The following is a 14641-nucleotide window of genomic DNA, read 5'->3' as shown; positions in this document are numbered from 1 at the left end:
CCTACCGACGGTGGCGCCCCCTCCTGCTCGGGTGGCGCTCGGCGGTCGTTGTCACCGGCCTATTAGCTGCCACCAATTCCCTTTTTGTTTTTCCCTTTTTTTATGTTTTCTCACCTGCCCTGAGTTAGTCATTAGGAGGGCTATTTAGTTCAGCTGGCCCGCTTCCTATTGTGCGGGATTGTCTTTCTGTGTGTCGACTGCAGTTTGTTCGACTGTGCTTGTTTGTTGTATTTTTCCCTGTTGTTGGGAGTCCTTTAATTTTGTACGTTGTGGTTGATTAAAATTACCACACCGTGTTCGCTGCTTCCTGCGCTTCTTTCCGCCACACCACAGACAAGCCGTTACAGAATCCCGCACCACTAAGAGCATGGAATCAGCGGGAGCAGCGGGCACTTCACTACCCTCGATAGAGGAACGTGTCCTACAAAATACATCGGTCCTGCATCGCATCGGATCCGCCATGGACCAGGTGTTGGAGAGGATGGACCGATGGGAGAGGAGTGGTATCCTCTCTCCACCTACACCCCCCCCGATACAACCATCTCCTCCTCCTACGACGTCTGGCTCTGGCGCGCTTCGCCTGGCACTCCCGAGGGAGTACGATGGGACGGCGGCTGGGTGCAAGGGGTTTCTTCTCCAGTTAGAGTTGTACCTGGCCACCGTCAGGCCTGCTCCTACAGGAGAGGAGAGCGTGAGTGCCCTCGTTTCCTGCCTGATGGGCCGAGCTCTGGAGTGGGCTAATGCGGTCTGGAACGCTCCGGACGCGGCGAGGGACCACTACCCAGAGTTCACCCGCCGCTTTCGGGCTGTTTTCGACCACCCCCCCCGAAGGTAGAGCGGCGGGTGAACGGCTGTTCCACCTCAGGAAGGAGACGAGGAGCGCTCAAGACTTCGCGCTGGAGTTTAGGACCTTGGCTGCTGGAGCGGGGTGGAATGACAGGGCCCTCATAGACCACTACAGGTGTAGTCTCCGGGCGGACGTCCGCAGGGAGCTGGCCTGTAGGGACACCAATCTGTCCCTGGACGAACTGATTGATATGTCCATACGGTTGGACAATTTGCTGGCTGCCCGCGGGCGTTCGGAGAGGGTCCTGCCCGTTCCACCCCCGGGCACCCCCGCCCCTACCCCTATGGAGGTGGGGGGGGCCGTGTCAAGGGGCACCGGAGGAGGTGGCTTCTCCTGCACCAGCTGTGGTCGGAGAGGACACACGGCCGACCGGTGCTGGAGGAGCCAGTCTGGGAGTCGAGAAGGCAGGCAGAACACTTCTCGATCACCTCAGGTGAGTCAGCACCAGACTCGCCCAGAACCCCCTGTTGGTCATGTGTTTTTGCCTGTTTCATTTTCTAACTTTTTTCCCTCTTCCCAGCATAGGGCGCTAGTCGATTCGGGCGCAGCTGGGAACTTTATGGACCGTGGACTTGCCATTAAGCTGGGCATTCCACGGGTGCCGATAGATTCCCCCTTCCCCGTGCACTCCTTAGATAGCCGACCATTAGGGTCAGGGCTAGTCAGGGAGTCTACGGTGCCGCTGGACATGGTAACGCTGGGGAGTCATAAGGAAAGCATTAACTTTTTCCTTATTGATTCACCTGCGTTTCCGGTGGTGCTGGGGGTCCCCTGGCTGGCTGGTCACAATCCCCTCATTTCATGGAAACAGGGGGTTCTCCAGGGGTGGTCGGAGGAGTGTTCAGGGAGGTGTCTAGGAGTTTCCATAGGTGCCACGTCGGTGGAGAGTCCAGACCAGGTGTCCACCGTGCGCATTCCCCCTGAATACGCCGATTTGGCGATCGCTTTTTGTAAAAAGAGAGCGACTAAATTACCACCTCATCGACAAGGGGATTGTGCGATAGATCTCCAGGTTAACGCTGAGCTTCCCAGGAGTCACGTGTACCCCTTGTCACAAAAGGAGACGGTGGCTATGGAAACATACGTCACGGAATCCTTGGGACAGGGGTACATTCAGCCCTCCATCTCACCCGCTTCCTCGAGTTTCTTTTTTGTGAAGAAAAAGGAGGGAGGTCTGCGTCCGTGCATTGATTATAGAGGTCTAAACGTGATCACGGTGGGGTTTAGTTACCCACTACCTCTTATCGCTACGGCGGTGGAATCATTTCACGGAGCACAGCTCTTCACAAAATTGGATCTCAGGAGCGCGTATAACCTGGTGCGTATCAAGAAGGGAGATGAGTGGAAAACCGCCTTTAGTACCACATCAGGCCATTATGAGTACCTCGTCATGCCGTATGGGTTGAAAAATGCTCCAGCCGTCTTTCAATCCTTTGTTGACGAGATTCTCAGGGACCTGCACGGGCAGGGCGTGATTGTTTATATCGATGACATTCTGATATATTCCGCCACCCGCTCCGCGCATGTGTCCCTGGTGCGCAAGGTGCTTGGTAGACTGCTGGAGCATGACCTAGACGTTAAGGCTGAGAAGTGTGTTTTTCAAACGAGCCGTCTCCTTTCTGGGTTATCGCATTTCCACCACGGGGGTGGTGATGGAGTGTGACCGCGTTAAGGCCGTGCGTAATTGGCCAACTCCAACCACGGTGAAGGAAGTGCAGCGGTTCTTGGGCTTTGCCAACTACTACCGGAGGTTTATCCGGGGTTTTGGCCAGGTAGCGGCTCCCATTACCTCACTGCTGAAGGGGGGGCCGGCGCGTTTGAGATGGTCGACGGAGGCGGACAGAGCCTTCAAGAAGTTGAAGACACTGTTCACCGACGCGCCCGTGTTGGTGCACCCGGACCCGTCTTTAGCGTTCGTAGTAGAGGTGGACGCATCCGAGGCTGGGGTGGGTGCCGTGCTATCACAGCGCTCGGGTGCGCCACCGAAACTTCGCCCCTGTGCTTTCTTCTCAGGGAAGCTCAGTTCGGCGGAGCGTAATTATGATGTGGGGGACAGGGAGTTGCTAGCGGTAGTCAAAGCCTTGAGGGTGTGGCGACACTGGCTTGAGGGGGCTAAGCACCCCTTTCTCATCTGGAGCGACCACCGAAACCTGGAGTACATCCGGGCAGCGAGGAGACTGAATCCACGTCAGGCAAGGTGGGCCATTTTCTTCGCCCGGTTTAGGTTTACCATCTCATATAGACCGGGTTCCCTTAATACTAAAGCCGACGCGCTGTCCCGTCTGTATGACACGTATGACCGACCCATCGATCCAACTCCCATCATTCCAGCGTCAAGGCTGGTGGCACCAGTGGTGTGGGAGGTGGACGCGGACATCGAGCGGGCACTGGTGTTGGAACCTGCGCCGACGCAGGTGCCCGAGGGGCGCATGTATGTGCCGCTCGATGTTCGCGATCGGTTGATTCGGTGGGCGCACACGCTACCTGCGGCGGGTCATCCTGGTGTAGAGAGGACAGTGCGGAGTCTAAGGGGGAAGTATTGGTGGCCCACCTTGGCTAAGGACGTGAGGTCATATGTCTCTTCCTGTTCGGTGTGTGCCCAGAGTAAGGCTCCTAGGCATTTACCGAGAGGGAAGTTACAGCCCCTCCCCGTTCCGCAACGACCATGGTCGCACCTGTCTATCGACTTCCTGACAGATCTTCCCTCCTCTCAGGGGAACACTGCGATCCTGGTGGTTGTGGATCGGTTTTCTAAGTCCTGCCGTCTCCTCCCCTTGCCCGGTCTCCCTACGGCCCTGCAGACTGCGGAGGCCCTATTTACCCACGTCTTCCGGCACTACGGGGTGCCGGAGGATATTGTCTCTGATCGGGGTTCCCAGTTCACATCCAGGGTCTGGAAGGCGTTTATGGAGCGGCTGGGGGTCTCGGTCAGTTTAACCTCCGGTTATCACCCCGAGAGCAATGGGCAGGCGGAGAGGGTGAACCAGGAGGTGGGCAGGTTCCTGAGGTCGTATTGCCGGGACCGGCCAGGGGAGTGGGCGAGGTATATTCCCTGGGCAGAGTTAGCCCAGAACTCACTTCGCCACTCCTCTACTAACATGTCACCCTTCCAGTGTGTGTTAGGGTACCAGCCGGTCCTGGCCCCATGGCACCAGAGCCAGACCGAGGCTCCTGCGGTGGAGGACTGGGTTCAGCACTCCAAGGAGACCTGGAGAGCAGTACAGGACTCACTGAAGGAGGCCAGTGCCAGGCAGAAAAGGAGTGCTGACCGCCACCGCAGTGAGGCGCCGGTGTTCGCACCGGGTGACAGGGTCTGGCTCTCGACCCGGAACCTGTCCCTCCGCGTGCCCTGCCGGAAGCTGGGGCCGCAGTGTGTGGGGCCCTTCAAAGTCCTGAGGAGGATAAACGAGGTGTGTTATCGGTTGCAACTCCCTTCCTATTACCGTATTAACCCCTCGTTTCATGTGTCTCTCCTCAGGCCGGTGGTAGCTGGTCCCCTACAAGAAGATGAGGTGCCGGAGGTCCCTCCACCCCCCCTGGACATCGGGGGGTCCCCGGCGTACAGCGTAAGGGCCATTCTGGACTCGAGACGCCGGGCGGGGGGCCTGCAGTACCTCGTGGACTGGGAGGGGTACGGTCCGGAGGAGAGGTGCTGGGTGCCGACGGAGGACGTCTTGGACCCATCCATGTTGAAGGAGTTCCACCGCCTCCGTCCGGATCGCCCTGCGCCTCATCCTCCGGGTCGGCCTCGAGGCCGGGGTACTGTCACGAGTCCTACCGACGGTGGCGCCCCCTCCTGCTCGGGTGGCGCTCGCCGGTCGTCGTCACCGGCCTATTAGCTGCCACCGATTCCCTTTTTGTTTTTCCCTTTTTTTATGTTTTCTCACCTGCCCTGAGTTAGTCATTAGGAGGGCTATTAAGTTCAGCTGGCCCGCTTCCTATTGTGCGGGATTGTCTTTCTGTGTGTCGACTGCAGTTTGTTCGACTGTGCTTGTTTGTTGTATTTTTCCCTGTTGTTGGGAGTCCTTTAATTTTGTACGTTGTGGTTGATTAAAATTACCACACCGTGTTCGCTGCTTCCTGCGCTTCTTTCCGCCACACCACAGACAAGCCGTTACACCAACATACTGACTCAAATCTCTAGCCACTTAATAATAAAAAATTGGATGTAATAAAGGTATCACTAGTCACTTTAAACAATGCCACTTTATATAATGTTTACATACCCTACGTTTCTCATATGTATATACTGTACTCTATACCATCTACTGCATCTTGCCTATGCCGTTCGGCCATCGCTCATCCATATATTTATATGTACATATTCTTCTTCATTGCTTAACACTTGTGTGTATAAGGTAGTTGTTGTGAAATAGTTAGAATACTTGTTAGATATTACTGCATGGTCGGAACTAGAAGCACAAGCATTTCGCTACACTCTCATTAACATCTACTAACCATGTGTATGTGACCAATAAAATTTGATTTGAAGTCAGTTATTGCAAATTTTCACAGTAGCTCACGGTAGCTCATACAGTATGTTACAGTCACTGACCTAACGGTGTTGCAGGGAAGTGAGTATTACAATGACTTGTTAAACAGCTACAAATTAAATATTGTATGATTCTTGGTATCACACGCACTTATGCCAGTTTTATCAAGGCTGGAGAAGTAATAGCATTTACATTTTAAGCATACAAGCTTAGTGTTTACAACCAGAATACAACAGACCATATTAACGTTCCTGCTCACTCACGACAGAACAAAAATAGCTAACTGAAAGCCACACCTCCAATAAGCCACGCCTGCAATATTCTGATAGGCTGTCACTGCTACAGTATGCTGCCAATTATTTGCCGATATATCGAATTAATTTGATTAATTCAAATGTGTGTTTTAGCGCAATGTTCCAAATGCCTGTATCGCAAGAATCCAGTTTTTTATTTTTTGTTTGTTTTTATGAACGTTCTATTCTGAACAAAAATATAAACGCAACATGCAACAATTTCAATGATTTTACTGAGTTACAGTTCATAGAGAAATCGGTCAATTTAAATAAATTAATTAGACCCTAATCTATGGATTTCACATGACTGGGCAGGGGCGCAGCCATGGATGTGCCAGAGAGGGCATAGGCTCATCCATTTAGGAGATTAGCCCACCCACTGGGGAGCAAGGCCCAGCCAATCAGAATACGTTTTTCCCCACAAAACCGCTTCATTACAGACAGAAATACTCCTCAGCTGTCCGGGTAGCTCGTTTCAGACGATCCCTCAGGGGAAGAAGTCGTATGTGGAGGTAATGGGCTGTTGCGGTAACACGGGCTGTTGTGGAAACATGTGGGTGTGAGGCTGATTGGATGTATTACCAAGTTCTCTAAAATGACAGTGGAGGTGGCTTATGGTAGAGAAATTAAGATGACATTTTATGGCAACAGCTGTTTTGGATGTTTTTGTGGTCAGCATGCCAATTGCACCCTCCCTCAACATTTGAGACATCTGTGGCATTGTGTTGTGTGACAAAACTGCACAGAGTGGCCTTTTATTGTCCACAGCACAAAGTGCACCTGTGTAATGATCATGAATGATGATGCTAAATGTTATGTTGTTAATTAACAGTCAATTAACAGTCAATTACAAGTGAGACCAACAGTTGTTTGCTTGGCAATCACCGGCTGACAAAATTTTGTGACCGTCACAGCCCTACACCTAACCAATAAAACTATAAACGCTTATGGGACTTCCTCCAACCCGATACTACATTGTGAATCAAAATCCATGACCTGTTCAATAGGACCAATGAATGTTGAACATGATTTTCTGTATTCACCCACTCAACCGTGTATCTTGTTAGGTAGAGACTTGTTACCTAAACTTAATGCTACAATTTATTTAACCCCAGATGGAGTTTACATTGATATCCCAAACAATGAGATATTGAACCAATGAGTAAGCAGGCAAATTGAACCACTACCCCAGGAGGAGTGGGGGTCTAACACTGTTTCCCAGTCTATCCTGTTTCAGGTGCCAGACTCATTATGGATGGAGCACTCAAATGACAGTGGACTGAGAGGCAGTGCTAGCCCAGTTATAATAACTGTTGATCCCAGAAAGAAACTCTAGTCTCGAGAGCTACCTTAAACGTTGAAGGGAGCTTCCTTTTTATCTCTCCACTTCTGAATTGGCCAATGTATTTTATAATTTTGGTGCATTACATATGAAAAACAAAATAATAGACATTTAATGAAGTGAAGCAGAATTATTTAAAAAAATATATATTTCACCTTTATTTAACCAGGTAAGCTAGTTGAGAACAAGTTCTAATTTACAACTGCGACCTGGCCAAGATAAAGCAAAGCAGTGCGACACAAACAACAACACAGAGTTACACATGGAATAAACAAGCGTACAGTCAATAACACAATAGAAAAAAAGAACGTCTATATACAGTGTGTGCAAATGGCATGAGGAGGTAGGCAATAAATAGGCCATAGTAGCGAAGTAATTAGAATTTAGCAGATTAACACTGGAGTGATAAATGAGCAGATGATGATGTGCAAGTAGAGATACTGGTGTGCAAAAGAGCAGAAAAGTAAATAAAAACAATATGGGCATGAGGTAGGTAGATTGAGTGGGCTATTTACAGATGGACTATGTACTATGCACATGAGTATGTATTATGACTATGTACTATGGACTATGTACAGCTGCAGCGATCGGTTAGCTGAATATTCAATTGAAATTGTTAATACATATTAAGAGTAACATTGTTAGGGTAGACTTAAAAGGCAAACAATGCTTCCAATAAGGAGAAAGTTATCATGATTGTTTTTATTTGTTTTTAAATCTTACAATGGGGTAAAAGAAGAACATAGTTTGAGAGTGATCATGTGCATTAGCAGTAGTGATTGAGAGGATTTTTCTTATTGGGAAGAAAGGGAGACTAGTGAAAGTAACAAAGTGAATGATAATATTAGTGGCTTGCAGATAGCACCCCAATAATGCAATATTTTAGTAATTTGAAGTAAATGTGTCAATACATGGCCACATTACAAACAGAGAGAGTATTGAGCCTTGGGACTGATATAACATTAAAAGCTTCCATCTTGTGTTTGGTTTAAAGATAAGCTTCCTGTGGACCAATAGATAAGCCACCAGTGAAAGTGAGTGGTACTCAATTCAGACTGTAAAGGACACAGTGGGAAAATGTGTGACAGAGGTATGAATAATTGAATAACATACGTTTTGACAATTTCCGATTCTTATTTCCAATAATTTCTAATTCAATAATTTGAACATACCAGTGATTTAAATAAGAAGGTAATGTCATCAAAAACAATAATCTGTTTCCATGACGTGGAACACTCTCCAGAATTGAAGTAGATCAAAGTGAATAATTTTAGTACAGAATATTGAGCTGATAAGTCAGCATCAACTTTTTGAAGGCCCTAGCGGATTTGTTAAACAACAGGTTTTATAGTTTGACTAGTTGATGTCCCAGGGACAGTTAGTACAGAACAGGTCAATGCAACCCGATTGTGGTAAGAACTATGGAAACAATATTTAAACATGGAGAGATTTATTTACCTCTGAGTCTATAGATCCCTTGTGTATCTGTGTGTATTTTAGATTGCACAACCCAGAGTGAAGTGTTTGAAGGGATAAAGTGTCTGGTTTTATGTGTTGATTTCGCATACTTTAATATAGGTATTTGGATAGAACCTCCTTTGATAGAAATTATAATTTATTGCTTACCTTAAAATTTAAGGAAAACTATCACAGTGATAAAAGGAGGGAATGTGAGGGAAAATGTTTGTGTGGATCAGATCATACACAGATCGCATGTTTAGCACAAATACAACTTTTCTAATAACCAACTCTGTTGTGTTCATGCTTGTGACTGATTGATTGTACACATGGATTGAGTGTACATGGGAAGAATCCTCATTATCAATGTTTAAGCAATTTGGAGGAAAGTACCCAGAACATTACTTTGGGAAACAAGAAGAGTATCTCAGTTTCAATGGCTCAGCTTTGAGAGAAAAAGCCTCTTGAGGTATCGGTCAGTCACATGCAGGAACCAACATTAATAATGAATAAAGTAAATCATGCTTATATGTCTTGCTTGTGTAGCAGTATATAAGAACTGAGAGGGAACGCCCTTTTCATCAAGCTTGGATTGAGTTTGTGAACCTCTCCGGCCGTGATAAAAAAGATTGATTCATTTACATTGAGTTTGAGTCCGTAGCGGTGAATTTCCACAACACAGTATGCCTGGAGGGGCAGATGAGTGAGGAGGATGTTGTGCAGACTGACTATTTCTCTGCATGTGTAACCAGACCAGAGATACTCTGAGAACCAGACACTGCTATGGTCTGTCTGGTGTTTTTTTTTTATCACACAAGTCAACGAAGTCTGTTTTTTTTCAATCCATATTCTTTACATTTTTTAATAATGGATTTAATGGTGATCCGTGGGATGTTCAAAGTTTCTGATATTTTTTATAACCCAACCATGATCTGTACCTCTCCACAACTTTGTCCCTGACCTGTTTGGAGAGCTCCTTGGTCTTCATAGTGCCGCTTGCTTGGTGGTGCCCCTTGCTTAGTGTTGTTGCAGACTCTGGGGCCTTTCAGAACAGATGTATATATACTGAGATCATGTGATACTTAGATTGCACACAGGTGGACTTTATTTAACTAATTATGTGACTTCTGAAGGTAATTGGTTGCACAAGATCTTACTTAGGTGCTTCATAGCAAAGGGGGGAATACATATGAATGCACCACTTTTCCCTTATTTATTATTTAGAATTTTTTGAAATAAGCTATTTTTTTCATTTCACTTCACCAATTTGGACTATTTTGTGTATGTCCATTACAAATCAATTTAAATTACATGTTGTAATGAAACAAAATAGTAAAAGCGCCAAGGGGGATGAATACTTTTGCAAGGCACTGTAAGTAAGCATTTCACTGTAAGGTCTACACACAGCGGTTGGAACCAAAAATCTCAAATTTGGACTCATCAAACCGAAGGAGAGATTTCCACTGCTCTAATGTCCATTGATTGTGTTTCTTGGCCCAAGCAAGTCTCTTCTTATTATTTGTGTTCTTTAATAGTGGTTTCTTTGCAGCAATTTAACCGTGAAGGCCTGATTCACACTGTCTCCTCTGAACAGTTGATGTTGAGATGTGTGTTACCTGAACTCTGTGAGGTGCAATTTGAGGTGCAGTTAATTACCGATTTCTGAGGCTGATAACTCTAATGAACTTATCCTCTGCAACAGCCGTAAATCTGGCTCTTCCTTTCCTGTGGCGGTCCTCATGAGAGCCAGTCTCATCCTACCGTTTGATGGTATTTATGAGTGCACTTGAAGAAACTTTCAAAGTTCTTGAAATTTTTCGTATTGACTGACCTTCATGTCTTAAAGTAACGATGGACTGTTGTTTCTCTTTGCTTATTTGAGCTGTTCTTGCCATAATATGGACTTGGTCTTTTACCAAATAGGGCTATCTTCTGTAAACCAGCCATATCTGGTCGCAACACAACTGATTGGCACAAACGCAATTAGAAGGAAAGAAATGTAACAAATTACCAAGGCACACCCATTAATTAAAATGCATTCCAGGTGACTACCTCATGTAGCTGGTTGAGAGAAAGACAATGATAAATCTCAAATATTTTTTTGATTTGTTTTGTCACGTTCGTCGTATTGAGTGGACCAAACTCAGCGGGAACGTGTATACTCATCTTCTTTATTAGAAGGGAAAAACACAAACAAAATACTTATACAAAATAAATGACGAAGACCGTCCTGTAAGGCTAAACGCTATACACGGAACAACTACCCACAAACACAGTGACAAAAACCCATTACTTAAATATGGCCTCCAATTAAAAGCAACGAAGAACAGCTGCTTCTAATTGAAGGCCAAACCAAAAACCCTGAACATAGAAATAGACACAGACATAGAAATATACTAACATAGAACATTACCAAAAAAAAAACGAAACACACTAAACAAACACCCCCTGCCACGCCCTGACCAAACTACAATAACAAACAACCCCTTTTACTGGTCAAGACGTGACATGTTTAACACTTGTTTGGTTACTATGTGATTCCATATGTGTTTTTTCATAGTTTTCATGTCATCACTATTATTCTACAATGTATAAAATAAAGAAAAACCCTTGTATGAGTAGGTGTGTCCAAACGTTTGACTGGTACTGTCGGAGGTTCCCTGAAAAAAACGTGTCTGCCTATGGAAATCAAAGGCCTGTCCAAATGATTCGTTCTGGCGCCGGCCCTGATTATAGGGAATAGGCTGCCATTTGGGATGTAGCCTTTGTGTGAGCTGTGCCAAAATCTGGGGGAGCTGATTAACTGAGTCCTGTAACTCTCCTAACAGAATGCTGGGCTGGTTGGGAGCAGGCAGATGACAAATAACATCCTGTGGAGTCTTGGCAGCGGTTGGGCTTATATTTAGAGAGGTCACCTTTGTTACGTCCCAAATGGAACCTTATTTCATTTACAGTGCTAGTTTCTAACAAAACCCTATGGGAAATAGACTGCCATTTGGGACAAAGGCATAGTTACACTTCCTGTCTGGGTCTGGTCACAACAGAATGTTGTACAGTAGACTGCTCAGTGTTGTGCAATTATTTCCAGGGTGGTTGCATTATATCACTTTAAACAATTCTCTACCTGGGTACGATTATAATACAATGTCAAGAAAGGTTTCTGAGCAGTGAGCACAAGCCTCTTTGGGACTTAAGTCCCTCTTCAAAGAAGTTAAGATGTATTCATGATTTTTTTCAGGGTCATACTTTTATTAAGAGACCGTTTGTATTACAAGCCAGTCATCAAGCCAACATGTTCAACCATTTTCCCTCTTTTCAAGACCAAATGTATTATTGTTTTAAATCCAGTGCTGACACCAGGCTGGCCAAACCACAGTAAACACTGTCAGCCCAATAGAATGGTTCTCTGGAACTAGGATCAGCCACCATGCCACCACAGGCAGTGTCTGTTCTGCTTGTCTGTCCATCTGAAAACAGACTGGACCGTCTCCTCTCCTGGTCCACCATGACAGCCCTGTATATTGACCCCTACCCTGAGATGCCATCACCGGCAGGCTTCCAGGAGCTGGTTGGGGCAGACTGTGATGGACCCCCTCCCTCCCCACACCACCACAGGACAGCCTCCAGCATCATCATAATTACAGAGAAGGACTGAAGGATGGATGCGCTCTGAATGGTAATAGGTTCAGGAGAATTTATAGAAGTCATGAGAACCTCTAGGCACACTTTGCTAATTTCTGTTTAATACTATTGTTCAGTTCTAACATTGTTAAAATGTCAATTGCATGTTATCAGGATTCTGAATATATACCCTAAATATGATTATGTGTAATATACAGGCATATAAAAGACACTTGAAAAACAGTTGTTGCCCTTAAATTGTCTATATGACTTTAGGATGTAAAGCAGCATGTGTTGTTCAGATGAAAGCATTACAAAGAATGCAAGGATAAAGAGATCTCTGTAATGACAAAACTCTGCATATACCTATAATTTTAAAACCCTGTAGTTCCAGTTTCTCATTCATTGCAAAATGACAACAACAGCCTGGAACTCTCTCCTCCCGTGGCTCCAGAAATATGCATTGCCATTCCTAGCAGGGTCCATTGCATAGCAGACTCAATGGGGAATTGACATAGTTTTCTCTGCTAGTGGTGATCCCATGGAGATGAGTGTAGCAGTGTAGTGGTGAGATATGGCTGGCATGCTGCTAACAGTTGCCTCTCCCAGAGAGAAGGGTAGCGTCCCAAATGTTACACTATTTCCTATATAGTGTACTACTTTTGAGCAGAGCCTTATAGTAGCAGTGCGTGGGTTAAAATCACTGGCTAAGACAGAAAATAAGCCATATTACAACCTATGTGTTGTGATAATTGTGCTGTTTGCTCTATAACCTGTTAGTTCATATGCCTTTCTAAATTCAACTGCACGTTTGTTTCATCCAGTTTCGATTTAGACATGTAAATCTTGGTGGGGCAAGCAAAGCCACTACACAACACAACACAGCACTAAACAATACATTCATTGCACTATAACTGTGCCCACAAACTGTTAGGGGCTACATAAAACTGTCCCAACAGCAGAGCTTTCTTTTCAGCACCATGGAGTGAATCCTTACCACCGCTACACCTGGCAATCAGCGGAGCCTTGTCTGTCAGTGAAATACTGCTCAAAAAAATAAAGGGAACACTTAAACAACACATCCTAGATCTGAATGAAAGAAATAATCTTATTAAATACTCTTTTCTTTACATAGTTGAATGTGCTGACAACAAAATCACACAAAAATAATCTATGGAAATCCAATTTATCAACCCATGAAGGTCTGGATTTGGAGTCACACTCAAAATTAAAGTGGAAAACCACACTACAGGCTGATCCAACTTTGATGTAATGTCCTTAAAACAAGTCAAAATGAGGCTCAGTAGTGTGTGTGGCCTCCACGTGCCTGTATGACCTCCCTACAACGCCTGGGCATGCTCCTGATGAGGTGGCGGATGGTCTCCTGAGGGATCTCCTCCCAGACCTGGACTAAAACATCCGCCAACTCCTGGACAGTCTGTGATGCAACGTGGCATTGGTGGATGGAGCGAGACATGGTGTCCCAGATGTGCTCAATTGGATTCAGGTCTGGGGAACGGGGGGGCCAGTCCATAGCATCAATGCCTTCCTCTTGCAGGAACTGCTGACAAACTCCAGCCACATGAGGTCTAGCATTGTCTTGCATTAGGAGGAACCCAGGGCCAACCGCACCAGCATATGGTCTCACAAGGGGTCTGAGGATCTCATCTCGGTACCTAATGGCAGTCAGGCTACCTACCTGTGGTGAGCACATGGAGGGCTGTGCGGCCCCCCAAAGAAATGCCACCCCACACCATGACTGACCCACCGCCAAACCGGTCATGCTGGAGGATGTTGCAGGCAGCAGAACGTTCTCCACGGCGTCTCCAGACTCTGTCACGTCTGTCACGTGCTCAGTGTGAACCTGCTTTCATCTGTGAAGAGCACAGGGCGCCAGTGGCGAATTTGCCAATCTTGGTGTTCTCTGACAAATGCCAAATGTCCTGCACGGTGTTGGGCTGTAAGCACAACCCCCACCTGTGGACATCGGGCCCTCATACCACCCTCATGGAGTCTGTTTCTGATCGTTTGTGCAGACACATGCACATTTGTGGCCTGCTGGAGGTCATTTTGCAGGGCTCTGGCAGTGATCCTCCTGCTCCTCCTTGCACAAAGGCGGAGGTAGCGGTCCTGCTGCTGGGTTGTTGCCCTACTACGGCCTCCTCCACATCTCCTGATGTACTGGCCTGTCTCCTGGTAGCGCCTCCATACTCTGGACACTACGCTGACAGACACAGCAAACCTTCTTGCCACAGCTCGCATTGATATGCCATCCTGGATGAGTTGCACTACCTGAGCCACTTGTGTGGGTTGTAGACTCCGTCTCATGCTACCACTAGAGTGAAATCACCGCCAGCATTCAATAGTGACCAAAACATCAGCCAGGAAGCATAGGAACTGAGAAGTGGTCTGTGGTCCCCACCTGCAGAACCACTCCTTTATTGGGGGTGTCTTGCTAATTGCCTATAATTTCCACCTGTTGTCTATTCCATTTTCACAACAGCATATGAAATGTATTATCAATCAGTGTTGCTTCCTAAGTGGACAGCTTGATTTCACAGAAGTGTGATTGACTTGGAGTTACATT

This window comes from Salmo trutta, chromosome 4, assembly GCF_901001165.1.
Source record: "Salmo trutta chromosome 4, fSalTru1.1, whole genome shotgun sequence".
NCBI classification, from domain to species: domain Eukaryota; kingdom Metazoa; phylum Chordata; class Actinopteri; order Salmoniformes; family Salmonidae; genus Salmo; species Salmo trutta.
The sequence above is the reverse complement of the archived record's forward strand: the minus strand, read 5'-3'. Positions refer to the sequence as shown.